Source organism: Falco cherrug, chromosome Z, assembly GCF_023634085.1.
Source record: "Falco cherrug isolate bFalChe1 chromosome Z, bFalChe1.pri, whole genome shotgun sequence".
Lineage (NCBI taxonomy): Eukaryota > Metazoa > Chordata > Aves > Falconiformes > Falconidae > Falco > Falco cherrug.
This window is the reverse complement of record NC_073720.1, coordinates 45,462,779-45,484,345: the sequence shown is the minus strand read 5'-3', so window position 1 is coordinate 45,484,345 and position 21,567 is coordinate 45,462,779. Positions and strand designations below refer to the sequence as shown.

The window sequence follows — 21,567 nt, the reverse complement described above, 5'->3', positions numbered from 1 at the left end:
TATGGTAACTGGGTTCCATTCACAAACACAGGAACATTTCTTAAAAGATCGGTTATTTTCCATGTCTTACTACAGGATAGATAGCAGATCTTCCTTATGTTCACCTTCCAAAAGGTGACCTTCTGGGAGAAAGGAAATTCTTATTAACTGATGCTAAATGCATGACTTTACATTTTTGTACTGTTGATCTTCCCATGGCTCCCATCCTCAAACTTGCCCAGTTCTTACTTCATGTTCTCCTCTGGATGGTTGGCATTCCCCACCTGGGCAACAGCAAATGCTTTTACCTTTACACCTAGCCATCTTGTCATACATTTTTAAAAATACTGAATTTATCCTTGAAACACATTTCCAGAAAGAATTCCTTTCCACTGAATGGTTTTATTTTAGCCAAGTACTTTCCCTCTCAGTGTAACTCATTATGTTCTACTATTTAGCTAGTGTTTTTCACCACTTGAAATCTGATATACTATCACGTCATCGTACTGAATATGGATGAATCATATTTACCACCTTTCTTACTTCAGAAAAAATGGTTTTCTCATTAAAAGATAAATACTGAGTTAATGTGGCATGGCCTAAAGCCTCCTTAAGTGTAAACTAGTTAAGCTAGTATATGCTAGTTAAGCTAGCAGTTCTAAATGCAAACAACTGGCTCTGTTTTCAAAGTCCCTCGTTCATTTAAAACGGCAAGTTTTCAAAGTCCCTCATTCTGCAAGTGGTTACATATAGATTTAACTGCAAAAGTGGTCTCACAGATGACAGGATTGCTTATGTGGGAATACTCTTGGTGAAAGTTAGGTAAGTGTGTAAATCCTTGCCAGTGTCAGGACCAACACTGTGTGGTTGAAACTTCAAGATGTAGCCATTGATCCTGACCAAAAAAAAAAAAAAAACCCAAAAAAACCCCGCCTAGAAATGGATCACTGTAGAGTACAAATGAGAAAAGAAGAGGCTTATAAAATAATTCTAAGGCATTAGAACTGAGTTTGGCTCAAACTCTCTAGGCATTTAAAATCCTGATTTTGGTGCATAGTAAGGTGAACAGGATGCTTAGCCCCTCTCCCATCACCTGCCCCTAAAAGCTGAACCAGAATGTTTGCTTTCAATTAGAATTCCTACCTGTTTGATTAACTTAGCTCACCTGTACACATCCTAGGCCCCCACTAGGTTCTGCTTCCATAAATTAACATAACTGAAGTCTGTATAGAGCTAAACTTGCTGTCTGTAAAAGAAAATAATGCTCTTTTCTACTGAAAATCAGGCATTTCTGACATAGCAATATTTCCAGCTTTTCCCTAAAGAAACGTGTTCCAGAAGGATACATGAGTAATTTCCGGTATTAATCAAGTTTAAAATTTTTTTTTGTAGAGTTCTTTGCAATAGAAAACATTTTTGCCTGCCATAAGTTATCTGAAGTATAATGTGCATATAGAACTATTGATAAATGCTGATTTTATTTTCTTTTTTTTACTGACACCATCTATCTAACTGCTAAGGGGTGTCAAACCAGGTCATTAGTACTGGAGCATTGACCTTCTCTATGCAGAAATTACACAAATCACCTAGAGGTGTAAGACGTGCTTCCAGAAAGGGTCTTTTGAAAGGCTGGAAGTTGAAACTGTTTTCTGTTCCCTGGCTGGAGAATTCACTACCTACACATTTAGCCAGCAGTTATGATAAGCCTTCTGAGCACCCTGCTGTACTAAGGAGTCATTTCCCGTGACTGAGTTTTCTTGTCTTTTAGCAACATCTGACATCCATTTAAATAAAATAAGCCCATTTCCTATGTCATTTATGCAGAAATTATAGCAAGAAATATAACCTTTTGCTGAATTTGCTCCTGACTTGTTAGAAATTAACTGCAGTAGAAGTTGGATCTTACTAAATGAGACAATTACTTCATCATTTTTGCCACTAGTGCCGTTAGAAGCATACTTCAACAGAACATATTGTGGGCTTTAATAAACTGCTTTATAGGCATAAGATTTATGAAGAAAGGGGAGCATAATTATAAACCATGAATGTCTGTCTGTTCTCAGGGAAGGCAAAGAAGGCTACAAATGAATACAGGTTTTTCTTTCTGAACATGCTGCCCCTGGTATTGGCACTGCCTTTTTACCCTGGGAAGTAAAAATCTTAAGATTTTGATAAGCAATCAGAGGAATCAAATTATCTTTACATATCTGTCTCATTCCACACCTCTCCCTCTTCAGACTCCCAACTGGAATACCAGAAGCAACACAATTTTTTAAGCTTTGTACCATTCATTAATAATTGAGCTACAAGTAATACTTGGCTTCTAAATTACCACACTACCAGTTACTTGGTTTAGTGTTTCTGTTAAAAATGACTTGATATTTTTGAAGTTACAACATCTGTTTGAAATATTTTGCTGAATGCCAGTTTCCTGGTATTAAAACTTGTCACCATTTTTGTTTTCTAAATAATGTGTAATAGTTGTTGACACAGGCTAAAATTTATAAAACATTAGAAATAAGGAATAAAACTCAAAACACTTATTAAAAATTACTTTAAAGTATTGGCGAGTACTTTAATTATCTATAAAAACTACAGATCTTATGCCTTTTTCCATGCTTTTATGTGGCCACTTTGAAGAACACACATCAGATGATCTATGTTTGTGCCCATGCCTGTGGGTAAGTATATAGGGAGAAGAAAAAAGCACTTCTGAGCAGTTCAGTTGAAAATAGAGAAAAAGCTAGAGAAGTATGGAGTATTAGTAGCAATAATAATTAAATGAGCTGATAGAGTCCAAGAGGGAGGGCAACTCTCAGTCACAAATCAGATCTGGTATTAACACCTGGAGTAAAGATCCCTTGGAATCATTCCCCAAAAAGCATGGAGAAAACCACAAAATACATGTATAATGCACTGATTCAAGACAAATTAGCATGGATTTTTGTTATTCAGTGTACTCTAATTTCTGGTATCTGCTAGATTAAATGGCACATGAATTTCTTCTATGAAGTAGGCACAGCTGTGCTTTCAGCAGTGACCAATTCCAGATTCATGAAAATGAGAACCTTCTATTCTAGACCTGTGCTAGCTTGAAGAGTTAAATTGTTCATTTAAATAATTGGATTCTGGGGTGGGTTGACCCCGGCCAGCAGCTAAGCCAAGCTTTGGTTAGTTTGGGTCAGCTATCCAGACTCTGTCCTCTCCCAGCTTCTTGCCCACACCTGGACTATTTGCTGGGAGAGCAGAGAGGGAACAGAGAAGGCCTCGGTGCTGTGCAAGCACTGCTCAGCAACAACTAAAACACTGGTGTCTTATCAACAGTTTTAACCACAAATCCAAACATGGCAGCTATGAAGAAAGTGAAGTCCATCCTGGCCAGACCCAGTACACACTCCTAGCCACAGAAGCTTACCTGTGCTGAATAAGTGCAGTAAAGATAATGATAGGTAGGGAAAGTGACAGCACACAAAGAAGAGTGAGGCTCTAACTTGTATTTAATTTTGTTATGTGCTTGCCTGAACCAGGTCCACATTCCCTTAGCGGGAACTCAGTCATTTCACTAAATCCCTAGCTATAGGCATTGCTGAACATTTCATGCAACTACTTTTCAAGAATTGTGTTGAAGTTCCTTGGCTCCATTTTAAAAAATAAACTCTCCTAGGCTTCCTGCAGTGTGAAATAGTGCATAATTCAGTGTGGATTCCTGAGCTACCTTGGAGCTATCTGGTGGATCAACACAATGCAGCTCAGCACCACGTAGGGAGCTTTGTAGAAGCAAGCTCTTGAAATCGCCAGCTCAAGCTGAAAAAGCAGTACAGTGCAGGTAACATCACACACAATGATCCCATCACAAGCATAACAGTCATAGAAGCAAATAACTTGCTTGCCACTTCTTACAGCAAAAGCCACTGCAGTTGCAACCTCCACATAACAGAGTGCTGCCTGTCAGAAAACAATATTGGATGACATTTATGCCCCGCTTCCTTGTGAATTGTTGTTTTCAGTGAAGAACACATACTGATTTCTTCGTCCTTGCTTGTGCCATATAACTACCATTGGATAAACAATCAATCAAGACTGCTAGCCCGAGAAATGTCTCCTTATATCCATACTGAAAACAAAGTAGACTGAGAGTAGTTTCATAGTTCATATAACCATCCTCGTATTTTTGCCCACATCTGTGGGTTTTGTGCATCTATGAAGGGGAAAAAAGCAAAAGAATGTGAGAATTTGTTTCAATTCATTTTAATAAAAATAAGCCCAAGAACAGCCAGAGGTCTACCACTTAGCACTAGCTAAGGAATTTAGACTACTGGTGTGCCTGCTGGGTACCTGGCTCCTGGTGCTACGGTGGTGGTGCAGTGAGAAAGTGGCACTTCCCTCTCAGCTGAAGCAATGTGGATGTATTGAAGGAGCATGACAAGATGAGAGAAGTGAAAAAGCTTAAAGACAAGAATTACGATAGATATGCTTCTGATGTCAGCTCTTGCCTACAAGGTGTGACCCTTTGTACACACTTAATGCTGTTCAAAAAATTCTTAAAGCACATTCCACAGTGAGGGAAAATGGGCAGGTCAGTTCACTCTCCAACAATGAAATACAGGTGTTCATAGGGTGGAGAGAAGCTGCTATTTAACAGTGCATGAAATGCTTCACAACCTTTTGGTCAGGGTGGGAAGAATGCAGTAACAATTTGAAAGCACAGAGGAAATTACAGACTATAACTACTCACTGTAAGCAGTAAAATGGGGCTAGTGCCCCACCTCTTGCACAAAGCAGTAAGGATCCTTAACTAAAGCATTTTATTATTTGTTTTTGTCTTGAGAGTGAAAAGCTGAGCAGTATAACATTGAGGCAGTAGCTCAGTACTTACTCGGTGTTTGCAAATGGAGGAGCAATGAATTGCCTGCCATTTCAGTTCCAGACTGGTGACAGTACAAATGGAGGCTGTACTGTAGGGAGAAATCTGCTGCCCAAGCTACATTGGCAGGTGCAGCATATCACTTCAATTAAATAGCAAAAATGACCCTTTATTATGCTGCATCATTGACAGCTGCAGCTACTACTCATCAGCAGTAGTGGTGTAGTACAACAGATTACAAACCTGTAGCATAAACAGAAGTGGGTGCTAACTGCTCAATCATCAACATCACTTTGGTCCAATATTTTTGACATCGAGGGACAATATAAAACATGTAGCCTTATTCTCCGGAGGGATTGTATTTTGTCGTGAAATACAGCTGCAGGCAAGCTCTGTGTGTGTAAACTAAACTGTGGTGCATGTAACACCAAAATTTTGTCCATGGCTCCTTGTTGTGCTGTTTCCTGTAACCATAAACTATGCCATCATTTATGTCTTATTTTACCTTTGTTGGTCAGGAAGCAAAACTATTTTGCAGGACTAGTACTGTAAATGTAACAAAAATATTTTTAAGAATTTAAATGGGGTGAAAAAAATCTAACATGGGCATTTTAAGGTTCTGATGTCACTGTGAATCAATAGGTTCATATCACATTTACTTACATTAAATATAAAAAGAGTTATTTTGAAACATGGTAGTTAAGCTTGTACATAAGGTTATAATGAAAAAATTTAAAATCTAAAGGAACAAAGCTTTGATGGTACAGTGTCCAGAAAAGGCTATAGGTTACTCTGACAGACTACTCTGTATTTTTATTTCCTTTCCACGAGATTACATTTTTCCATTGAAGTACACAAATGGGGTTCTGAGAGATTTATTTACCTCTGACTGTTAGAAATGCTGAGTTAGTTCTTTGGTGTACTTCCAAATATAAAAGGATTTAGAACTGAAATTAAGTGCAGTCAAGTTTCAGATGATGACCCCACTACATTAGTTTTATGTTTTGTTATTAAATTGTTTACATCAGTGACAGGGAAGTAATTACCAGAGTAGTGCCTGCCTTTCACAATATCCCAAACCACAAGGGATATTTGACTTGCCAAAGGTAAGAAAAAAATCAGTCCCAGTCTGCTTCTTCATGCATCAGCTCACTTCTCACAGGCATGCTTCCTTGATTCTCTATAGCAAAATTTTCTTCATCTTTGTAAGCAGAAAAGAAATGTCTGAAATAAAGGTGCTAAGTGTCATCAGTCTGAAGGTACACAGACCACTTTAACTGTAGATGAATAAGTACATCCTGTGTTACAAAAAATTGATAGAAAAGGGGAGGTTTGGGATACATTGAGGTAAATGGTGAAAGGACCTATGTTTCTACCAAGAACATTGATGCAATTTCCCCAGCAGGTATTGTAGTCCACTGCATATCTATATGATATCAGGAAGTGGAAATACTGGTACCAGTTTCCTAGACAACTGTGCATCCTTCATGCTTTCTGCCTCCTTTTTTCCTCGTTCACAAAAGTAAGTGCTGTGTGCAGAGTTTGACACAGTAGTAAAATATGATGAGCACTCGGCTTTGGAAGGAGGAAGAACTTGTGGTTCCTGGCCATGTGGTTTAACATTTCAAAGCAGCTTTGAGGTGGATAACATAAATACATTAAAAGAATCTGAGCACTCTGCCTTCCCAAACTGGAAGCAATATAGGCTAACAGAAAGTCATTAGACCAGCAAGACTCTCAAATCCTTGTGAAAGATATTTATCTTCCCTCTACCACAGTTTCTCTAACAGAAAAATGGGGCTAAAACACTTACCACTTTTTGTGATAATGACATTAAAAGAAATGCACTGTTCAGATACTATGTATTTTGCTCTGGAACAGGAATTGGATTTTCGGACTACTCACAGTAAAGTGGATAACAATGATCTCAGTTTCCAAGATGGAAATTTTTTAGTATACTAACAGTGAAGTGAAAGCACTATTTTTGCCAGTGAATTTTATATGCCAGCAACATTTTGACTAAAATTTTAAAAAATATTCTAAATTCTAAAAGCAGCTATGTGACTATTAGAGTATTGACCCGAGGCTTTACAGTGACATATAAAACCACTCGCACTGATTGTTAAATGAACTCTGTAGATTGCTAGCAGCAAGCATGCATCAGAAAGAAAGAAATTTAACAAATTGCTTCCAAATATTTATAGTAATCATGTCAAGAGGGTGGTTCTGTGAGCTCTTAATTTGTGAGGGTTTTATTTCATGTCTTTCTTATTTGTTTAGGGAAGGGATAGGGAAATACAGTGTTTTTATGGGCCATGAAGCCATGCAGCCTCCAAGGAATGAGGGACTTAAATCAGTGAAAACTGCTGGAAAAGAGTAGCACAAGTGAGGGAGAAGTAGTAAACAGAGCAGCAGCAGAGTGTAGGAGGGAGGAACATGGGTGGAAGAGCAGCTTTGGCGAGCCTTGGTGTAGTGGGGAAGGAGTCTGAAGCAGCTGCTGTATGAGACAAAGAGCAGAGCGTGCTTCCAATGCCTTGTGCTTCTCAGCTCCGCTGTGCCTGTGCGGGAACAAGAGGGGACCTCCAGCTGCTGCTAAGAACATGCAGCAAAACTGCAGAGGAGGTTCACTGGGGGCCACAGTGGGTTGTATTTAAAAGAATGAATGAACAAGTAACTATTTTAATTCTGCTTAGTTTCAGTAGAGAGATGCTTTCTACGCAGGCAGAGAGGGTGGTTTAGAGATCCTTCAGGGTAATGGCGGTGGGTATTCACACAGGCCACACACAGGGATCATGCACACATATGCAAACAAACACTTGCAAAAACAAATCCTTTGATCAGTCTGTCTCAGCAAACATCTTAAAAATCTGTACTTCACCCACAGTGCCAGAGGATGCTTTAGGACCTTTATGATTGTTGTTCAGGCAGCACTGCAGATGTCAAGAAACACAGTATGTAAAACAGAGAAAGAGATCAAACAAAATGTAAAGAACAGATTTTACATTAGAAATAAACACAGAATATGCTTGCTGTGTATGCAAAATGGTCTTCCGTGTACTTCAAGACAACAGGGGATATACCTCTGCCTGTTTCAGTTTTTCCATGCAGATGTAAGTGTGTCATCATGAACTCTACGCTGCAGGCCTTAAGCTAGGCATGCCTCTGTGTGTGCTATAAATAAAAAATTAAGTTAAGCTGAAGCTGAACAGCCCACTGCTATGTCAATTGCATGTGAGGCAAGTAAAACCAACTGCAAGAAGGAAAGTCGCACATTTCAAGGTTTTATGTGAGACCTCAATCACTGTTATTTGTTGGTATTTTCTTTTTGGCTCTTGTGACCAAATGCTTTACCAGTTACCTGAAATAGGAGATACAAGAAAGTATTAGCCTGTATTACTCTTCTCATGCAATCTTGAAATCAGTAACTGTGGGTGAGGTGGAGCACAAGTTTTGTGTGTCTTCTGCATGTACCTCCCTACCTACTGTCCCTCTGCTCTGTCATAGTTTTGAACCTATGGCCGCATGCCCTGTAGTCAGCACTTAGAGAAAACCAGTAAGGAATTTGTCAATAAAATGCATCTTTTTCCTTTCCAGAATGTTCTTCCTGAGAGCCCACACAGGATTTGGTGGCTGAAGCAAAAAGCTCTTTCTGACCCAGAGATGCCCACAGCCTCGCTGAAGACCAGGTGGAAAAGCACTTGGCACAGGAGGATCAGCCAGTTTTTCCATTTCCTAAGTGAGGGGAAAAGCCATTGTTTAGTCAAGGTGGGGCTGTTGCAATTAATAAGGACAGGGTATTAGTAACACAAGGACTTTACTTGTTCCCATACCTCAGTTCAATACCACAGCTTCTGAGGATGAGGTCTTGTGATACTTCTCCCCTTTGCATTATTTAATTTATATCAAACCTATATCACTCTTTAAACAAAATTTGACTGGAAATTTTGCCAAAGTAAGCAATTTAAGGATGTTACCTTTGCCTTGCAATGATTTATTGTTGCTGCTGCTGCAGAATGATTCAAAGACTGTGTGGCAAGGTGGTCTGCAAGTGAGGGCTCACTGCCTGGCTCCCATGCCCCCAGCCAGCTAGGGGTTAGCGCTGTTTCCTGCTCCCAGAGGTTATAGACCTCTCTGATAGCTGAAAGGTGATCAAAAGATTAAAACAGAGCTTAGTAAAGCAGAAAAGTCATTATACTACTGTAACTGTTTGGGAAAATGGTCATATTCTGGAAAAATCTGCAGGTCTGAGTGTCATCTGTTAAAAAAAAAGCAAGGAAGACTGTGGTTTAGGTAGCTGGTTGCAATAAGCAGGTAGGAAACTACTTCTGTACAAGCTAAAGAAACAAAAAATTGAACAACACGGAACTCTAAAACTCTTCATGATCACTTCACAGCTATCTTGCAGATATCAAAGGCCAGATTTACTTCCTTCTTCACTCTTCTGTAGATAGAGGAAGAATTAGTCTTATAAATAAACATTCATCCTATATTCTCTGTGTAAGGAGATTGTGCCATTGTTCAGTTACTACACATTTAAAAAGGAAAACAAAAAGTACTCAGATTGAAATTCCTGAAAGAGGTGTGAATTTTAGAAGGAAAGATATGCACTCAATGTACATGTGATAGGAGTACTTAATTTTTTTTGCCCCATGATACAAGCAGGCAAACTTTGTTACATTATTGTCAACAGAGGATTAATGTAAGAGGCAAGAAGAGACCATGCAAGAAGGTGTCACTAGCACTCTGGAGTAACTCATAGCAACTGTAGTTATTCCTCCTGTGTAGGGCCTGTTAAACACTTTTACTACAGTGGTTTGCAATGCCTAGTGTGAAAGGTGATAGTAAGCAGTCTGCTGACAGTCCACTCAGCCATGCTGAGTAAAGTACTAGTATAAGTACTAGTAGTTACGTATCAGTTCTGGCTGGCTGTTCAGGTGACCAGAGAGCTTCAACCTTGACATTGCTGGACTGTTCCTAACCACCTGAAGAAAAACAGGAAAACATGCAAACAATTAATTTTCTTTAAAGTTCATGATGTCTGTATTCTTTCCGCAGGTAATTCATGCCCCAAGAGTACATAAGGCACTACTCCATTATTTGATATCCTTTCTGTCTAAATCGAGTGTAGTCTCTCCTTGAATGGAAACCATATAACAATTAAAGATTAGAGTGGGATATAGGTAGGGGTTGGATACACTGCCAATATAACGATATGTTTCTTTTAAACTAGTAAGGGTTGATGTTCCCCTTTTTGTTTAGAAGTGATATAGTACAGGTAACGGCAAAGATAGTCTTTGCACCTAGCTCTCACTTTGCTGAGCTGAATCCTAGGAAGGACTTAAAGAGAAATTAAGTCATAGTATTCCTCCTCCACAATAATGTCCACATAATTTTGGGTAATGAAAAGTTCTCTGTGCCCCTTAACCCATCTTTAACAAACTACAGAGTTGTTTCCATGACATAGTGAGCTTCAGCAACTGCTATCCCGGCCTGGATTCAAGCTGATGGTCTGCATCTGTCTATTCCCAGTTCACAGCTATGAAAGTTTTGTTACCAATTCTTTTTGGCAACTGCATACTCAAGGACACAGACTTGCATCCACGTTTGCATATGAAAAATTCTGGACATCCAAGGGATATTTATTCTGTTTTGGAGTGGGGCTTTGCTTTTCTTGACCTTGCTTTAGCTGTTGTTGCACATGCTAAGAGAAATTGCTTGAGAAGCAAGAATCTGCCTGATCATTTAACAAAGTGCAAAACTTTGCTTGGGTTCCAGAAACTTCAATCAGTTTCCATGCTCCCTACCACCTGACTCTTACCAGGTCATAATGAAATCTGTGTGGATCCAACACTTGCTGCCTGAATGCTTTTGAAGTAAATTCCAGAGCTTCACCAAAGTCACAGAGGATATACTCACCGTAAATGTTTGATAGTGGATATTTGAAGTTATTGCAATAAATCAAGGACAGGAACAAGTAGAAGCTCCTTTGCTAGAGATTGGCAGGCAAACAGATAGCTAGGGTAGCCTGAGGGAAAAAGCCCTTTGTTTAGTAAAAGAAGAAAAAATGTCAAATTTGTTGCTTCTTTACAAATGACATAATGATGCAATGCCTTCTGAAGGATATGAGATTCATACCCAATTAGATTAACACAGTCAGTCACCAGAGAAAGTAGAAGATACCCTGCTTAGTGAAAGTCATGGTGCTGAAGCTAGTGGAAGAAGCAGCAAGAAGGAAGAAGCAGAACATTGCTCAAACTTCAGGTAAGAACCATCTTTAAAAAAAAAAACAAACAACAAAAAAGCTTGCCAAACAATTGTTTTTAAAGTTCTCTTTTTAAAGGTTTGAAATTTTCAGGTTGTTTCCTCAAGATATATTACTTGGTACAACTGAATGTGTTCTGTTAGAAATGAAATATTTGCAATAAAAGTAACATTTTTCAGCAATTTTCACACTTCATTTCTAGCCTGTAGGTGAGCTATCTTGCCAAAACATTGTTTTATTTTGTGGATGTTTTACAAAGGGACTTTGCTAATGGAAAAATATCTCCTTTCCAGGAAAACTGAAGTTAATCTTAATAGAAAGTACTGCTGGAATTAGAAAGGCTAGCATAGCACAAGAGCTTTAGACAGGAGAATTAGTAAGAGCCTCCCGTGATCTCTGCAGGCACAACGTTTCAGACTTTCATGCCTCAGCTAATTAGTGCAAAACAGACATTTTCCACACTGAAAAGCAATATTACCACCACTGAAAAACAATTTAACTTACAGAATTGCTGGAATTGATTGGACCCAAATCCATCTAGCCCCCACAGTCTTGAAAAGTGTCTTGTATCTGTGATGAGGATGGTGTGACTGTTGCTACCACACCTTACCCATCCTTCAGTAGCCACTGTTTGAGACATTTGTATCTCAAGCCTCCAAGTTCTGCAGTTTGGAGGTGTGGAGAAAGCCAGTGCTTATTCTGTTAGTATGAAGTCTGTGTATGATAATTTCACTGCATGTCCCTGTTGTTAATTTCTTCAGATCCTTCTTTATGCCTCTTTACTACAACAATATTTTCCTGTGATCTCTTTCCCCGTCCTTTACCCTGCCTCAATCCTCACTTCCCAAACCGAAGAATCATTTTTACTCATCTTTTCCTGTATGACCACTATCTTACACCACTCTTCATTCTTGTTACCTTACGCTGGTGTTTTCTTTTCTGCAATACTCGTTTTGAGATAACAATACCAAAACTACCCAAAATTGTCAAATCTGGATACATAAAGGATTTCTATAGTGAAACACTTCTTATGTCATTTGGATGATGAACAGAGAGTAAACCTTGAGAATTTAATCCCTAATTAAATTCTCAAGCAGTCATCACGAATGCAGTGTTCAATCTCTGTGCAGTGCTCCACCAGTAAGGGGCTGTTTGTTACACAGTAATACCTGTGCTGATGTCCTGCCTAAGGAATGAAAAACAAATTATCATAGCTGATAACATGGAACAGTGAAGAATATTTTGAGTGCTAGCTTGTACTAACCTTGACAGTTTGTCACTGGATATCTCCAGAGTTGTGTAACTACAACTATTGCTTTCGCAAGATTTCCAGGTAAGAATAATTTTATCACATATAGAAAGATGATTTTGGAGGGGCTGAAATTCCAAAACTGATGCAGTAAGCAATTTATGGAAAATTCTTCAACATAATTTTTACCAGTTGTAATTGTCAAGGGTTTATAGTAGATGCCTCTATATCAGAAACAGGCTTTTGACTAGTATATTTATAATATCAGCCTTTCTATATTTTAAAAAATATAATCTTGCTAATAAAAGACTCTTACAGGCAAGAATTCATACTTCTGACAATTTACACCAAAACCAAGAAGAGGCCAGCACATACAAATACAAAATTTCAAGGATAAGTTCACTGAAAACAAAAACTAAAATTCTGTTGAATTTTTCTTGAATGAGATATGCAAAGCTAACAGAGCTAACTGCATGTATGCAACTACTTCACTTTTTCTTCTCTCAGAAATCAATCGGTTCTGATCTTTGGGCTTAAGTAACAAATAGAAAGGGATTTAAGTCAGGGGGAAATAAGGCTGATATCCACAACATATTCAACATATTCCTGATTAACTCCTTATTTACATCACATATCATACCAAGTATTCAGTACCACAAGAGGCTGATCACAAATAATTTTCATTCAGATCAGCAGTGACAGAGGAGTTACTACTAAAATAGGTTCTAAAGTTAATGCCTTTAAGAAATAATGTATGAAATGTATAGATGCAATTGATTCTGGAGACACTTTCCTCTTTTTCACATTCAGCTGAATCACACACAAAAGATGTTTTCCAGTCAGTTTTAGTCAATTTAAAGTTATAGTGTGGGTAAGGTTAGTTTATTGTTTTTTTTTAAGATTTATTTTAGTGACATCACTGGAGATCGAGATACATCAGCATGTCCACACTAAGTGAACATCTCTGAGGACTATGAAATCACTGTATGTGGTAGGCACCCTTAGGGATTTTTTTCTAAACTAAACCAATCTTTTACACATAGGCAGCAGACTGGGGTAAAAATGAAGCAGAAAAAGCAAGGAAAAGATAGTATTATCTTTGACATGATCTGTAAAACAAGAAATATCACCTGCCTGCTTCTCCTTTATCCCCCCAATGCACACATCTGCCACCCCAAAAGAGCAACTGTGATATCCTGTAACTGGAAACCAATACTTTAAAGCAGTTTAGTGTCATGTAAATTACAGAGTCTGCTACACAAATAATTTGCACTGAAATGTTTATCAGCTCTCTGACATAGCTGCTTCCATTTATAGCTTATAAACTGTTTTTTACTGGTTCCTTCACATCTGATAACATAGCTCAAGAACAGGTGGTGAAAATATTAGGCAATTATGAGAGCCTCTGTTTGCATGTGTGTGGTCTCTTGGTTTGCAAGGCCACTGACCACATACGAAGGCATTATAAAAGTCTCGAAGTTAAATTATCAGCCTCCGTCATTGAGTATTGCCCTAGCTGCAGCTGGAGTCTTTCTGGACTGTAAACAGCTTTGGTGAAGTGTAAAAAGTTCAGAATTATCAAAACGTACATTTAAGAACAAAATTTACTCAAAGTAAATCACAACATGTTTTTGAATCTTACATGTCTAATAGTGTGGCTGGTTAACTGTCCAGTATTCCAGTGTAAGACTGGTTTCTTAGTAAAGCTCAGAAAGTGGTAAGTCGGCCAGGGCAGTTATTTTTGTCATGTTACCATTGTACCTTTAGAGATTTTGCAGCAAACATTGCTGGGTAGAATAAGTTGGCTGTCCACAGATAAACTAGTAAAAGTCACTTCATTTCTTTGCAAGGACAGATAAAACCTTCCTGCAATTTTATCATGAAAATATCCTCCAGGAGATTTCTTGCAAATTCTTCTTACTCAATTAGAAATATCCACCTTTAGAGGCAAAATGCTGTCTAATTCAGGATTCAGATTTGATTTTAGCAAAACAAAAATAAAAGGTATTGTGAATAGTAATCTCTGATCAAGAAAGGATCATCTTACAAATTATGGTTTACAAGCCTAATGCCTTTTAGCCAGAGTAAAGGCTTTTTGTAATTTGAAAAGCTTTCAGATTTTAATGTCATTATTCCTAAGAACTTGTGTGCCTTGGAAGGTTTACGTGCTGCAGAACTATTTCTTACCAGTGGATATAGTCCAGCTCAGAATATTCTCCACGACTTTCCTGCATTTGGATGTGGCAGGTGTCATTTGCCATTTTACAGAAAGAAAAATAGCTTCAAATATTTGCCCTACAGCCACAATAGATGCACATCTTGGATTTCAGCAGCCATTAAAATAACCTTCGTAGAACTGAAAGGAACAAAGAGGTAATAGAGAGGCTGTTCTACAGATGATGCAGTCTTGCATTACTCCTTCCATCACTCTATTCCCTCCCAACATACCTGTATTCATCCAGGTCCCCTTCCCATTTAGTGTGCAGTTATAATGTCCAGAAAAAGAGTATATGGTCTAGTTCAGGATTTTAAGTACAGAGGAATTCAACAATCGGTCTATCCAGTTTATCCTATCAACATGCTTCCAGTACATGTTTCCAGTGCTATTGACTGAGCTCGGAAAAGCATGGCAGGTCTGTACATGAAAAGTGTGTGCTTTGAAAGAAGCATCTATCAGAAAGGTTAACTGCATGGCCTTCACAGAATTACTTTGGGACTCAGTAAAGTACAATATAACTTGAGATCATTGTGCTCAAGTTCCTAAGGACTAAATCTGCTTTTTCATTTTCCTTTCTTACAATTTTGGTTACAAATAGTCCTGAAAGTTAGTTAGTGTATGACAATAAACATAATTTTGTGTTCCTGTTGATAATATCTAAAATTCCAGGCAATAAGGCGTGCCTGCTGTTCACACTTAAATATTTTAGTATTACTGCAAATACCAGTTTTCAGTTCTTTGGCCATTAGATTATTTTTAACAAGCTTACTCTTTCTGCAGCTCATTTTTTGCCCAGTATCAACTTAGTATGTTCTTCTGTTCATCTGAGTTTATAAAAATGGATGTGTCCATAAACTCCATAAAAAAGAGTGGTTTTGAATGGACTACAACTGTGTACTTGACAAGAATTTTTTTCAATATATATGGGTTTGACATTTTCAGCATGAGCTTATATTAGAGTTTTAGCTGGCCCTTTCAAAATGCAATTTAGAAAAAAGGACTTTTGTTTTCATATTGTTACTGACAGAAGAATGTGTTATATTTTGTTTCATACCCATATCAAACAGTGTCTATCAAAAATATTTCAAGATTGCAAAATCACATATCCAGAAATTTTCAAGTGGCAGAATTAAATTAGTCTGTCAGGTCCAAGTTCTGATCCTTTGGGAATCTTTTGGAAATATTTTAGAAAACAATAATTTTTTTTTTCTGCTAGACCTTCAACTTCAGCAGTTCATACAACAGATATTATTCAGTGAATGCAATACTTGGTGAAAGTTTCAGAATTCCCCAGCACTTAATGCTAACAAAATCCCTTTTCATTTCCATTCTCCATTATTTGCATTCTGAAAGGTTTTTTCAGTAAAGCTTTTCTTAAGAAATTTGAATCTGCGGTGAACACTAAAATGGGAAATTTCAGAGCACTTTGAGCAAAGTTGCAACACTAGCAAAGAAGAAAAAAAGTTATTGAGATCTCTTGCTTGCTTTTTACTTTTCAAGCATTGGGCTAAGTTTTCAAGCTTTCTTTGTAATTATAGGCAATGACCTTTATAAATGAAGCAGAAGATTGTCACATATTTGGAAGCTACTAGGATCTGGGGCAGAAAAAGAGCCATCCAGTATCATGAGGCTTGCAGTGCAGTACAAATGTGCTGTTAAGCTCAGCTTTCACCCCTCAGGTTGATTGTAAAAATTGCTTCAAAATCTCCCTGAGTGTGTGCCTGTTTAGGCACAAAGAACTGGCGATGTACATATGGAAAACAGACAAATTGAGATGTACTTGATATGGAACAGATTGTAGAGTTACTAATGAGGGCATTGTAGGTTTAAGTTTCCTAAAGAGAGGCTTCTTTGGGGGCAAAACCAAACCAAACCAACCAACCATCCAAACCCCTCCCTGCAATAAAGAAACCAAGCTCTGTTTTGCTTTTCCACTGGTAGGATCTCACTCATGGGATGAGTAAGTAGGGGGTGTGATGTGTAGCCATAGTGTATAGACAGGTTTGTCATAAAAGCTGCATTGGTATAGGTTGCCCACTGTAGAAAATGATGGTGTGGAACTGGTTTCTATGGAGATCCCTGCTTGCATCAGAAGATCAGAATAAAAATGTTGTATGGTATTCAGAAAATTACAGTGATCTGCAGGAAGGAGGGGGTTGTTGGGTGTTTTGGGTTGGTTTGTTTTTGTTCTTTTTCCTTTCCTTTTCTTTTTAAGCCAGTTCTATCATCTGCTTTGGAACTTCAGCTTGGGAAATGAAGCCTAGCCATAATTCAAATAACTGTATAAATAATGCCAGCTGTAGAAGCATTCACACAACATTGGCAGCAATAGATAAAAATACATAAAGACTCAATTGCTCAAACATTGCCTTTTAAGTACAGTAAATCAATGAGCATAAGTTCTCTGAAACACTGAGTTGAAATATGAATATTTATAAACATGGGGCTCCCAAGCAGATGGGCTAAGGGCTGCTTGGCAATTTGCATGTAAAACCAAAAATTTCCCAAACGGCCATTGTTCTTGATCTCTATATTTAAGCTGCAAGCTGCAAACTGATGATCCCATGATCCAGGTCTGTAGAACTGCTAACCTATCACAGCTTTACATGAGCTTAGTGGGAACTGCAAGGCTTTACCATTCTTGAAAATCAAGGTCAAATGTCACACATTAGTTGACCAGAAACGATTAACTTCTTAATTGATTTTGTCTTTTGGTTTTTTTTTAGAATTATCATTGATAATAAAGTTTGTTAAACTTTGTTTTCTGTTCTATTAAAATTAAGGGATATAAGAGAGCATTCCTTCTGAATTTTCAACTGCTTGTATGTTGACAGCAAGCAATGACTGGAGAACATTTGCCATCTCCCTTATTCATGAGTGGCTTCAGATTGTATGCTATTATGAAAAATTAAATATATAAAACGCTTTTTTGTTGTCTGGTCTTTTTTTCCTCCACACGGTGTCCTGTGATCTGTAAAGACTGTAAGGCATAATGCAGATTACTTCAGAAAGTTAAAGAAGGGACCATATATTCAGCTAGCTGGCAGTCTTGTCTGCTCTGCTGCTTCTTTACAGTCCAGGAACTGAGCTTGCCAGTATGGCCATGGTGTTTCTGTTGCTGTCCACTAAAATACTTTGGAGTCAATCAGCATGATGAAAATAGGAATTAGCCAACAAACTACATGTGATTGGGCCACAAAATACAGAATTTGCTTTTGTATAGGAGCTTAGGACTCTGTCAGGCTTATGAGAACTGAGTACACAAGTATTACCAGAGAACAGGCAAACACAAAGGATCAAGGTTGCAATGCCTTCTGCTTCCCCACATCATTAAAGAGCAAAAATCAACAACGGAATTGAATTTGCAATTAGGTATACATGAAAATAAATATCTTATGTCAAATTTTGCAACTCATTCCTTCAGCCTTGCCAGGGTTTTCTATTCCTAACATACTGTTCTCACAGAAGGGTAAAATTAAACTAAATTGTTATAGACCTTTAAACCTTTATTTAAGCATTTTTGTTCAAAGAGCAGAGAAAATGACAAGTGGTTAGCAATGGTCAAAGATCTACTCTTCAACTAAGTACCTATCATCGCATAGTTTGTGATACAGGTTAAATATTTGTGTCCTAATTTGGCGTCTTATGAGACTGCTTTTCTCAAGTAATTACCCTTTACTGATAACACTGATAGTTACAAATGGGATGCAGTCATGGAATGCATTGTATCTCAGTGCAGGAGGAGGTTAAGGTTTACTTTCTATAGTCTTATGAAATAATGCCTATATTATGTTAGTGCTCTTCCCTGTTCTCTGCCTTATCTCAGCTGTGCGTTCCTGGCCATCTAAATACTCACCAGAAATGTGAGTGGAGCAGATCTTGTTTCCAATGAATGACATTTTTATTTGTATGAATTTGGAGGGGGTTTATGTTTAGCCTGCTAATGGATAGAATTATGGAGGGTTTTTCAATGCTTGGCCAAGCCAAAAGATTACATATAGAGACAAAGGAAGCAGATCTTTCTGTTTTATGCTATCAATCTTATATGCTTCATACCTGTAGAAGATTCAGTTTGTGGCTTTTTTCCATTTTTTCGTTTAGGGCTATTTATGAAACATGTAGTTCACAACTTTATTGAAACAGAGCAGAATTGTTGAGAGTTTTGAATAAAGAGACTCTACAGAAGTCTGTTCGTTTCCCAATGCATAGGAATGTACCATCGTCATCTTGCCCAGTGTTCAGTTTTACAGTTCAATATACTGAAAGAAGGTAAGAAAGGACTATTTTGCTCACTTAGTCTCACTTTGCAGCTGTTACAGGCCAGAGCACTTTTTTCATATTTTATCAAGACCCAGATCCGCACCTTCTTCTTTACATAACAGGAGCTAAGCAATCTGAAAAAACTTGTGGGAAACCTGTAGATTTTATTGGAAATTAGTTTTGCCTATAACAGGATGTGCTATTGACAGTAGATTTGATCTGCTACACTGAACTTGAATTTCAAGAACAGGACACCATGCAAAAAAGCCAAGACCGAAAGGTTTCCATTAGGGAATAATAATGAAATGCAAAACTTATCACAGTTCAATTCTGGTTGCATGGAGAGTGACTGAAAATTTCTATCACCAGCCGTACAAGCAGAGAATTGGCAGATTCTGAAAGAGAAGCTGCAAAAAAACCCCTAAGTAGCAACTTCACCAAGTTGCACTAGTGTAGTTACCAGATGTCTGGGAAAATAGTTCCTCAATTTTTAAATCATCTACACACACACCAAAAAAAAAAAAAAAAAAGGATTTAAGTGTTTTGGCTGGACAGTTTGACTTGACTTTTCATTTGCTCTGGAGCCAAGCAAGATTTCATCACATATAAGATACTCAGTTTCTCACACCTTTGGGATCAAATTTATATAAAAAGTTAAAATGAAAAAAAAATATTAAAACCAGTCCCTTACTGAAGTTTGTATTCACAAAACAAACAAAAAACCTGCAAAAAATAACAAACCAAAGCCTTGTATTTTCTTCATTGTTGGGAAGGTCTTTCATTCCCCAGTTTTTACGTTTTGGATCTCAGGAGTTTACAAGAAACAGAATGCTAAGTCGGCAATGCACAACAAAGCAAGTAGTTCAGCACAGGATAATATCAGAGCCAGACAAAAAGCTGTGTTCTCTCTTTTTCAAAATATAAAAAAAAAAAGAAAAATTTTCATCTTGTAGTAGGACAAACAAAGATTATGCATGGTTTTGCAGGAACTTTAAGCATTTTGCATGAAAATGGAATGAAAAAACTTGAAGTTTTTTACACCAGAACAGTTGCTTAGCTCAGGAGATTTGGAGCCAAGGTTCAAGTCCTCCATCTGAACCAGGCAGAACAGACTGGTCTCTCATATTGTAGGTAGGTTTCCTGAACATTTTGCTACAGTAGTGCATTTCTGTGTGACTTGAAATTGCTTCTTTTTTTTGCCAAAACTGGCACACAGTTAAAAGTTTCATGCCTTTTATTTTTAAGACGAAACACCTCACCTGAAAAACATCTGACTAGTTCTAATGAATGTATGTTTTCTCTAAAGTTTTCAATCTATTGATAGATGCCTGTTAAGTCTTAGTATTCTTAATGTCCTTTCATTAGGTGTCCTGCTCAAGTTCAAGGATACCATAGATTAGTTACAAAACTTGTACCCCAGTGTTCCAGTCATTTCAACTGGCTTTTAGTCAAATGAAAACAGTTTTAGCCAGTATTAAAATTGGCATAAAATTTGGCTTAAGGTTGTATGTGAACAAGTCCTCTTATAATAAGCAGAAAAGTGCTATTTCACCAACCTTCTAATTTATCCTGAAATCTAACATAAATTTTAATGCACTTTGTTTTCAGAACTGTGCAAGTACTATAGAGTCATTAGGCATTTGAATTAAGGCAGACTATGGAAAGGCCTTATCATTCAATGCATTAACTTCAGGAGAGGGAGGCTGTATCTTCTGTTTATATTCAAGGAAATGAATGTCAAAGATTACCATGTGTGTGGTGTAAATAAGAAAGGCCACCAGTGAAGAGCTTCCATTTTTGTGATGAGAACATAAAAGTCAGTTGCTTCTGTTCCAGAGGTGATATTTTACTTAGATGTCTGCTGTTTGCAAAAAGAAGGCAAAATGTCTTTTGTTATTGATTTGCAGACTAAGAAGGTTTGGATGTCAATTATGTTTAAGCCTTTTGAAAGGTCTTCTGTAAACCTGCATGTTTTAATGATAGACTGAACAGTTCTTTATAAAAATACAATTTAGACGAGAAACAGAGCGAATAAATCAAATAGAGGTTATGGGTTATCATGAGAATAATTACACTACGTCCCTGGAGCATTTTGTTGCCTGTCATTAATTTTCCTAGACAGTAATTCTGCCATAAACATTTTGCCATGGGGAATTATATTATGCCATTCTAAAGTCTTAACCATAGAATAATGCAATTTTTGTGTATATGTATTGAGGGGAAAAAAGATGATGAATCTGGCCACTTAGAGTGGCCAAAGGTGACAGGATTTTAAAGTAATTAAAAGGATTTTGCATGGTCCATTTTTCTTGACGTCTTCAAGACAAGTTCCTTATTCTTGGAATAACTTTTGGATGAATAAAAGCAAAGCCAGGGCTGAATATTATGATTTTTATTACAATTATGTCATCCAGTAAAAAGCAGTGTATCCAGTTATTATATTATAGAGAAAAGAATCTTTCTGTAGAATAAGTTTTAATCTCTGAACTCATGTTTAATGGCTAAATTGTCATGATTTGCAAGGAAGTGGTAGATGCTGGTCTGTGTTTGAATACAGGCTTTTCTCTAGTCTAAGAATGAGCGGTCATCCAACACATGTAAGCAATAGTTAATAATAATACTTGAATTTCGACTCTTTTCTGCATCAGTCATAATAAGAACAAAAGCATCAGTTCAGATTTTTTTCTATACTGTGAGAATACTCTCTGCAGGCATACTTAACTCTGCTGTCAGTT

At 37.5% G+C, this 21,567-nt stretch overlaps 1 long non-coding RNA gene across 2 annotated transcripts in view; it reads left to right on the top strand.

Annotated features, from left to right (window-relative positions):
* LOC114016432 (uncharacterized) overlaps positions 1-17,498 on the top strand; it is a 53,849-nt gene extending 36,351 nt beyond the window's left edge. Inside the window, exons 2-4 of one of the 2 annotated variants that reach the window (XR_008730159.1) lie at positions 8,438-8,608; positions 9,899-9,954; positions 10,291-17,498. This is a non-coding gene — a long non-coding RNA (uncharacterized LOC114016432). Of the gene's footprint in view, positions 1-8,437; positions 8,609-9,898 lie in introns of both variants that reach the window. The other variant, XR_008730158.1, reaches the window with a different exon arrangement.
* Positions 17,499-21,567: the final 4,069 nt, after the last annotated feature.